The sequence below is a fragment of the Fukomys damarensis genome, unplaced genomic scaffold (genome assembly GCF_012274545.1).
Source record: "Fukomys damarensis isolate Sample0158 unplaced genomic scaffold, DMR_v1.0_HiC HiC_scaffold_20, whole genome shotgun sequence".
Classification (NCBI taxonomy): Eukaryota; Metazoa; Chordata; class Mammalia; order Rodentia; family Bathyergidae; genus Fukomys; species Fukomys damarensis.
Genome location: NW_022900932.1, coordinates 29,072,239 through 29,079,966, shown reverse-complemented (window position 1 = coordinate 29,079,966; position 7,728 = coordinate 29,072,239). Strand labels below are relative to the sequence as shown.

The window sequence follows — 7,728 nt, the reverse complement described above, 5'->3', positions numbered from 1 at the left end:
GAAGATGTGAACAAAAACACGAGGAAGACTTTGAAGGAGGCAACCTTTTCGTTCTGTTTTGTATGTTTGTAGAGTTGAAGATGAATATCAGGGAAATATAGGAGAAACAGAAAAATCTGTGATTACATTTTCATATTCAATATGGTTCTGAGATTTAAAAACAGGTGAATATGGTATAATCTTATTCACTTATTAATGCATGCTGTTTAACACACTGCCCTCCACCTAGAAGTGATCTTTCAGTGTCTAATGATGTGGAAACTAGACCATAAAAAACAGAATGTAAATTTTTAAAGAGTGGAGGTCAGCCGGGGAAACTGATCAAGTCTCTGGGAAAAAATAAACAAAAAGAAAATATTTTTTTCCTGAGTTACCATGTATTTAGGTGACTGCACTCCACATACGCATCATTTTCTACAGATAAGGAAAACACAGTTTGCTCTGATCCAGTGTTACTGTGACTAAGGCACAAATTTGAAAAGATTCTACTTTGTTCGGGAATCTCTAATGTGTTACTCAGTAGCATTGCAGAAGGTCGGCGTAAAAATAGGAATTCCAAACTTATCGCAACTGTCTCAGTGCTGGCAAGAAAATCCAACTGCCCAAACCAAAACCAAACAGGACGATCACGATCAGTGAAGCATCAGATAAACAAACAAACCAACAGCCCTCTGCTGCGTGCCACACCCAGGTTCTAAAAGACTTCACCAAAATGCCATCCCAAATGGAACGCGCCAGGGAAACCATGATGTTTACGTGTCACACATTCTCAGGGGACAAAGGCTGCTTAACGAAGAAGGACCTGTGAGTACTCATGGAAAAGGAGTTTTCTGGGTTTTCAGAAAATCGAAAAGGTCCTCTGGCTGTGGACAAAATCATAAAGGACCTGGACCAGGGCCGAGATGGCAAAGTGGGCTTCCAGAGCTTCTTGCATTAAACACAGGCCTCACGGCTGCGTGCATTGACTCTTTTATAGTCCACACGAAGCAGAAGGGAAAGAAGCAGGCAGCATCGAACATTTATTCCTGCCCCGAGGAGAGTTCTCCCAGAGGGCCACTTGAGGAATCTTTCCCTCAGTTTCCCCTTGTATAAAGATTCCATGAGCAGACCTTAGAAAATATACAAGTAACACCCAACTCTCAGACAAGCAGAGAAAGGAAAGTTAGTGAAACGCTAGAGAAGCTTCTGATTTTTATATTGTTTGCGTCCTCTTGCCCTCAATAAATAAAGTCTTATTTAGTTCCAGGAGGGGGGAAAAAAAACCCCAATGGAAAAACAGTTTCCAAAGCAAGAAATGACAAGCAAATGTCTATTTAACAGCAGCTGTAGGGAAGGGATACAATCTGAGAAAGTTCAAGTGACTATAAAGAGAACACATTAGTATCCACTTAAAAATATTACTTTTAAGTTGGTTAATGACTTATTTCAACAATAAAGAATCATGAAACTAAGGTATCTCAGCGTTTTAATGTTCAAGGATTGCAGTAAGGTTTTTTTTTTTGTCCTAGAAAGGGTCTCAATTGTGGTTTAAAGTTGGCCTCAAATTTACTACATAGCCCAGGTGGGCCTCAAACTCATAATCCTCCTGCCTCAACCTTGCAAGGGATTACAGGAGGCGTGCACAACTACACCAAGCCCGTTTATTATTTTAACCATTTAAATTTGAGGACATATTTGAATACATTAGTCTAATTATTTAAATGTGCTATTTAATCTCTTGACTACTCATTTGCGATCTACATTTTAATGATCTTGAAACCTTGAAATAATATCTGAAGCTACAGGGCTAGGAAAGCCCCATACAGCTAGCAACTAAATGAAACTATTCTTTCTACACTGTCACTCACTAAATGAACACTGCACAGATCGACTCTTCTGGGAGATGCTTAGAGTTTATTTTACAGAGTCAATCATGTCTGATAGTTGGCAGCTCTTACATAATTGAGTCATCAGAAAGTAAATAATTTTTAAACAAGAACTAAGTATCAGAGATACCAGGGGACTTATCAAGACAAAACACTGATCTGCAGAAATCTTTTCAGCATTTAAGTCTTCATATGACAGGGGTGGGTGGCAGTGCCACAGACTAAGGCCATATTTACCTCCATTTCTTTACAAACTAAAAAGAGAAAAAAAAAAGTGGCCAAGGAAAGGCTCTCAAGACAAGCCTGAGAATTACAATTTTCTGTTTAGTCCACGGAAGCCCTAGGCTAGTTTGTGCCTCTTTCACATCCTGCACACCAGCTTGCCATAAAAGAAATCAATAAAGCATTCTCTTTTTTTTGGTACCAGGGATCAAACCCGGATCCTTGTACTTGCAAGGCAGGTGGCGGAACCACTGAGCTAAATCCCCGGCTCAGCATTCTTATTAATCAGAATGGCTAGCGAGTTACTAAAGTATGCAGGGATCAGAGCAGACCCATCCTAAGTCCTGGCAACCTGCGCTATTCTGACTCAGACTCATCTTAGGCCACTGTCACAGAACTACAAGCCAGAGAAATGAGAGCACCAAAGGGTGACTTTCTGCATAAAAAAAACCCTCAGAAAACATGGGAGGTATAGCTCATGATCTAGTAGTTGCCTAACAGGTGAGGCTCTGGGGTTGACTCCCCTAATATTGCAAAGAGGATGAGGAGAAGGAAGAGGAGAGGGGAGGAAGAGGGAAGAAGAGGAAGAACAATTGAGAGAACTTGACTCTAACAACTGCTAAGTTTTATCAGCCTGTGGTTTCTCTCAAACATGTTTTGGAAAAAGGCCAGTTGAGCCCCATACAGTCTAGTGTGTACTAATTCTACTCTAGGCATACGCCTTAGGGAACCCATTCCATATCTATAAGGAAATAGTGTAAAAATATTCGCTGTATTGTTGCTCTTAAGTAAAATACCAACACCCCAAATGCCTGTCAAGATAAAAACAAAATGAAAAGGAAAAAGTAGTGAAACTTGAAAAAAGACCAGCTAAGCACAGTATGAACAAAAGAAACACAGTACTGAGTGAAAAAACTATCGGAAAACACATTTCTTCATTGAACTAAGAGAAGTGGAGTAAATGTTGCCTCAAATACATTTGTGAGATAAAGGGTGGGGAGAACAGAATAGAAATGAAACTCATAGGTACGTGCAATAGTATTGGCACCATTCTTGTTTAGCTGAATGGTAAGGATCTGGGTGTTCACCCTCTTGTGCTTTATAACGTGCACCTTTTATAAGATCCATTTAGCCTTTGGTTGAACAAAATGAAAACATTAAAACAAAGGTTATATATCCTTGGTGGAGAAATCTTTTTTCCTCTTAGTATTAATACATATTACCATTTGCATAAACCTCAAATGATGGCAAGTGGACAGAAAAGACTACCTGTTTTGTGAACCCCTTTTAGAAGTATCTAGAACAGGCAAATATACAGAGATGAAAAGATCCATGGTTTGAGAGGTGAGGAAGGAAGGCTGGGTGAAGCTGGCTGCCCATGGGCACAAAATTCTTTAGGAGGTAATAAAAAGTTCTAAGATTAGATTAGATCATAGTCATGATCACAAAACTGTAAATACATTAAGGAGCAATGAGCTGTGCATCTTAGATGGGTAAATTTTATGGTTTGTAAATTATAGCTCAATGAAGCTTTTAAAAAATTATTATCTCAAGCATGCTTTTGTTCATATCAGAAAAATAAAGAAATGTAAAAATGTACATAGTCTTAGGTACAAAAGCCATGCAGGCTCAAATCAATAACACAATTATATAAAATGTGAACAGGCTCTCATTTTATACCACTATAATAATCACAAACTTATGTAATCATTACATATCTAATCTTTATCATTTTGACTTATTTAGAAATAGCCCATGCTACTCATAGCTTCATGTCTACTCTTCTTATAGGCAGGCTTCAACTTATAAAATGCTCAAAAAGTTATAAACATCTAAGTTGGATAATGTTTTCTGTTACAACAACATAAACTGTGATTCAATTCCCAAACCCAACTTTCAAAACCTCATTCATGCTGCAACATAACTCAAGTGTGGTACGAAAAGAAGTAGACTAAATCTGGTCTCTGAAAGCAAAGAGATTCTATTAAAGTTGGAAAATAGAAAAAAAACTCCCTCTTTAGGGAATCAACTTAGGCACAATTTTCAAGTTTCCTGGTATATTCTGTTTTCCCTCTCAGAATTCTTTATCGCCTGTTGTTATGCCTACCAGGTATGCAGTACATACAAACTGTTTTGGCTCCCTAACTCCTGTGAGGGGAAACACCCAACCAATCCTTTCTTCAAAATCCATCAGGCCTCCAAGCCTTCCTAACAACCCTTCCACTGGCAGCTAAAAGGAAACCAATCAGATTGATTCAAATTAAACCATAGTGTGAAAAGCTTTTCCTAACCCTGACGATTGGAGGGGGAATGGACCCTTGCCTGAATATTTTCACCCAGATCATGCTCACGCAATCAATTATCCATTGCTGATTAACAAGCCACCCACAACTCCAGGCTTGTGAAAACAACAATGTACTAGTTATCACATTGTGGGGTGACAGGTGCTTCCTTAGCTGGTTTTACTGGATTCACTTATGCGGCTGCATTCAACTGCAGGTTCAGCTCTGGTACAGAGCCAAGATCGAAGTGAAGAACAAGAATGGGAAAAAGAATGCACTGTTAAAGAAAGACATGGCATAAACCTCCCAGAGGTGTAATAAGCAGTATAGGAAAAGAGATCACATAAAACACGTCAGTGACTAAGGCTCAAACCACACACATTTGTAAGAACAAGTGTCACAGACTAGATATACCCTCTACTGGTATCCTGTTTATTATGGTTCACATCACTGACTAAGTTAAATACATGATTTTCAAGATGATCAAATTACTGCCTCCAAAGTATACCTTGGCTCGTAAGCCACTGGGGTAAGTTATCATTCACCACTCTTCGGTTATTATTCCCTGCTGTTGCATTCTTAGAACAAGGCCTCTACCAGTTTTGTATAAGAAAATCACCAATACCATGCCACACTTTTACCTACCCCCGATACCTGAGGTTCCCAACCTTGGTACTGGGGCAACCACTGAGGCCCAGAGAACAGGGACATGACATATCTACAGCTCAACCTGATTGAAACCCTGACTCATCACCACTTGTGCAGAGAAAAGGAGTTAGCCAAGCACTTCCTTCTACTAAGAATCAATAGGGGGAGCTCCGTGATAAACTGACCTCTAGATCAGGAAGAAAACCCAATTACAGATGGGCGGGGCGCTGCAGAATCCACTTTCTCCCATCCTAGCCCCCAAGGTATATTCTCAAAGACAGAAAAATCTTAAAAAGAAATAAAGAGAAGAAAAAGGTTTTGAGTGAAGAATACAACTTTACAGAATCTATGGCACCTTAAAAGGCTGGCTGTATTATGCATGGACAGGAACTGGCCTTTGTTCCAGATGGAGTAACGGCGGTCCACCAAATGCACATGTCCCCACTATTTCTCACACAGATAGAGGGAACTTCTACACTTTCCCAGAAACTATCCTGCCTTCTGTTATCAGTTCCTAACCAGAACAGCTAACAAGTAAAAAAGAGGCCACAGTCAATAAAAGCACAGTTAAAATTTATCCAATATGTCTGAGAAGTACCTCCTACATTGCAAGTGCTTCACGGCTATGGCAGTGACCGCCACAGATGCTATCAATGCCCTGAACAGCTATACAACCCTCCTAGCTATTAAGGAACAGCAACATCATTAATCCATACATTCAACAGCTGGCTGTAGGATGATCCTGCCTTGAAGTATAAAGACTTAAAATGAGATTAAGTTGTAGAGAAGAGCATTGCATCCACTACAGGAAGAGAACAGAGGACACTCACACCTAAGTCCCGGCACCTGTGCACTTGAACGCCTGCCGAAGGGGACCATAAAATTACACAAATACAGGGAGGCTCTACAAAAGGCTCTTCCGTACATCGTTTCATTTATCCTATCATTGGTGGTACATTTCAGTTTCTCATTGTACGTGGAGAATTGGGCTCGGAGAGGTCAAGCAACTCACCCAATGAGCCAAGCCTACTAAGTACGGGGACTACAATTCAAATGGAAGGCCTGGACTTTTTGGAGAGATAAACTGTAATTTCCTTTAACAAACAAGAGTGACTCGATGTTGGGATGACTGACAGGTGATCTTTATGAACTGCCACTTGCTGTGCTTGCTGCCACTACACTGGCGGGGAGAACACTTCCTTCCTTGTGGCAAACTCACCATATGCAGCACTCCTGTGGGCTGACTACCAGCTTTGGTGATTTGGCTCCACAGACTGCTCCCCTGCTCTTTCAGACACCAAACAAAAGGGACACAAGCAAGCCAGTGAGGACGTTGTTTCAACTCTATCAAGAGTCTGCAGGATAAGAAGAGGCCCACTTCCTAGGGGTGTACAAAATTGAACACAGCAGGCCTCACTGGTATCATTTGAAAGTCCTGCTAACAAGGTAGGCCCTTGGCTGGCAACTAGAAACTTAGATGTCAGGCAAGTTCTTCCAAACATGACAAAAGCAGCTCACAGAGCCTGAAATTCACAGACGAAACTGTCTATGATGAACACTTGCTTTCCTCTGATAGTCTAGAATTCCGGTTTGTGCTGAGCAGTGAGTGTCTACATATTTTGCCACAAAAAAATTTACCAGGTTATTGATCTCAAAGGTATTTGCCTGGTAGACAACACTTCATATATGTGGTCACTACTCGATTCTGGAGGAATTAAGCACATCTTCCAACTACTAGGAGAGACCAAGCTTGTGTTCTTCCAGACTTCAGCCCTTGCACCTGTTCCCTGTGCTGGTTTTGCTTTTAAGTACTGCTATAATAAATCTTACCCATGAGTAGGACTTGATACTGAATTCTATGAGTCCTCGTAGCAAAAGACCAAATCTGCAGGTGGAGTGCTAGGGACCTCTGGCACTTCCAAAGCCTGAAGAGAATGCCTTTCAGTCTATCTTTCTAAGGCCAATAGGAGGCACAGGAAAGATCACACTTCATACCTGGCCATACTTAAAGATCTCAGGGTAGTGGTGTTAGCTATAACCCAGTCTTAAGAGTTAAGTGTAACTTGACTAAAAGGGACATGAGCCCACTTAGCCAGAAAAAGCTTCCCAGATCTCCAGACCTAGCCAACTACTTACTTACAATCTCTAGCTGGCAATCATATGATTGCCATATAAAACATAACTAGCCATAGATACATTTTCTGATTTCTTTCCATCTTATCTAAAAATCCAGGCACTCGGTTGTTCAAGCAAAAATGAAGAAGTCAGCCTTGTTTTTCTTTCCCTCGTTGCCTTTGTATTCATTTAGTCCACCAGAAAATCCTGTTTCTAATGAAACAGCTTGAGAATGTAGCTGTCCTTCTTATCACTTTTGGTCCAGCCACCACTGTCCCACACCAGGCATGTATACAACTGCTGCCTAACTGGCTCTGCCGATGCCCCCATTCCTTCTCTTATCTGTGCTCCATCCTTGCTTGCTACCTGCCGTTTCAGATCTCTCCAAGATGCTGTTTCCCCACCAAATCTAATGTCAGCCCTCAATTATTCACTATCCCACAACTGCTTTCTTTTCTTCAAAGAACCCATAGCTGCCCGTATTTATCTTTTCACTTTTGTCTCCCTGCAAGGCCTATCAGAATATGGGCTCATAAGGCAGAGCCGGGTCCACTGGTGACTACAGAAGCTTCAGAGTCTAGAAATGTGGCAAGTAC

The 7,728-nt window shown here is 40.9% G+C and overlaps 1 pseudogene; it reads left to right on the top strand.

Annotated features, from left to right (window-relative positions):
- Positions 1–712: 712 nt before the first annotated feature.
- LOC104847790 lies at positions 713–4,670 on the top strand (annotated as a pseudogene).
- Positions 4,671–7,728: the final 3,058 nt, after the last annotated feature.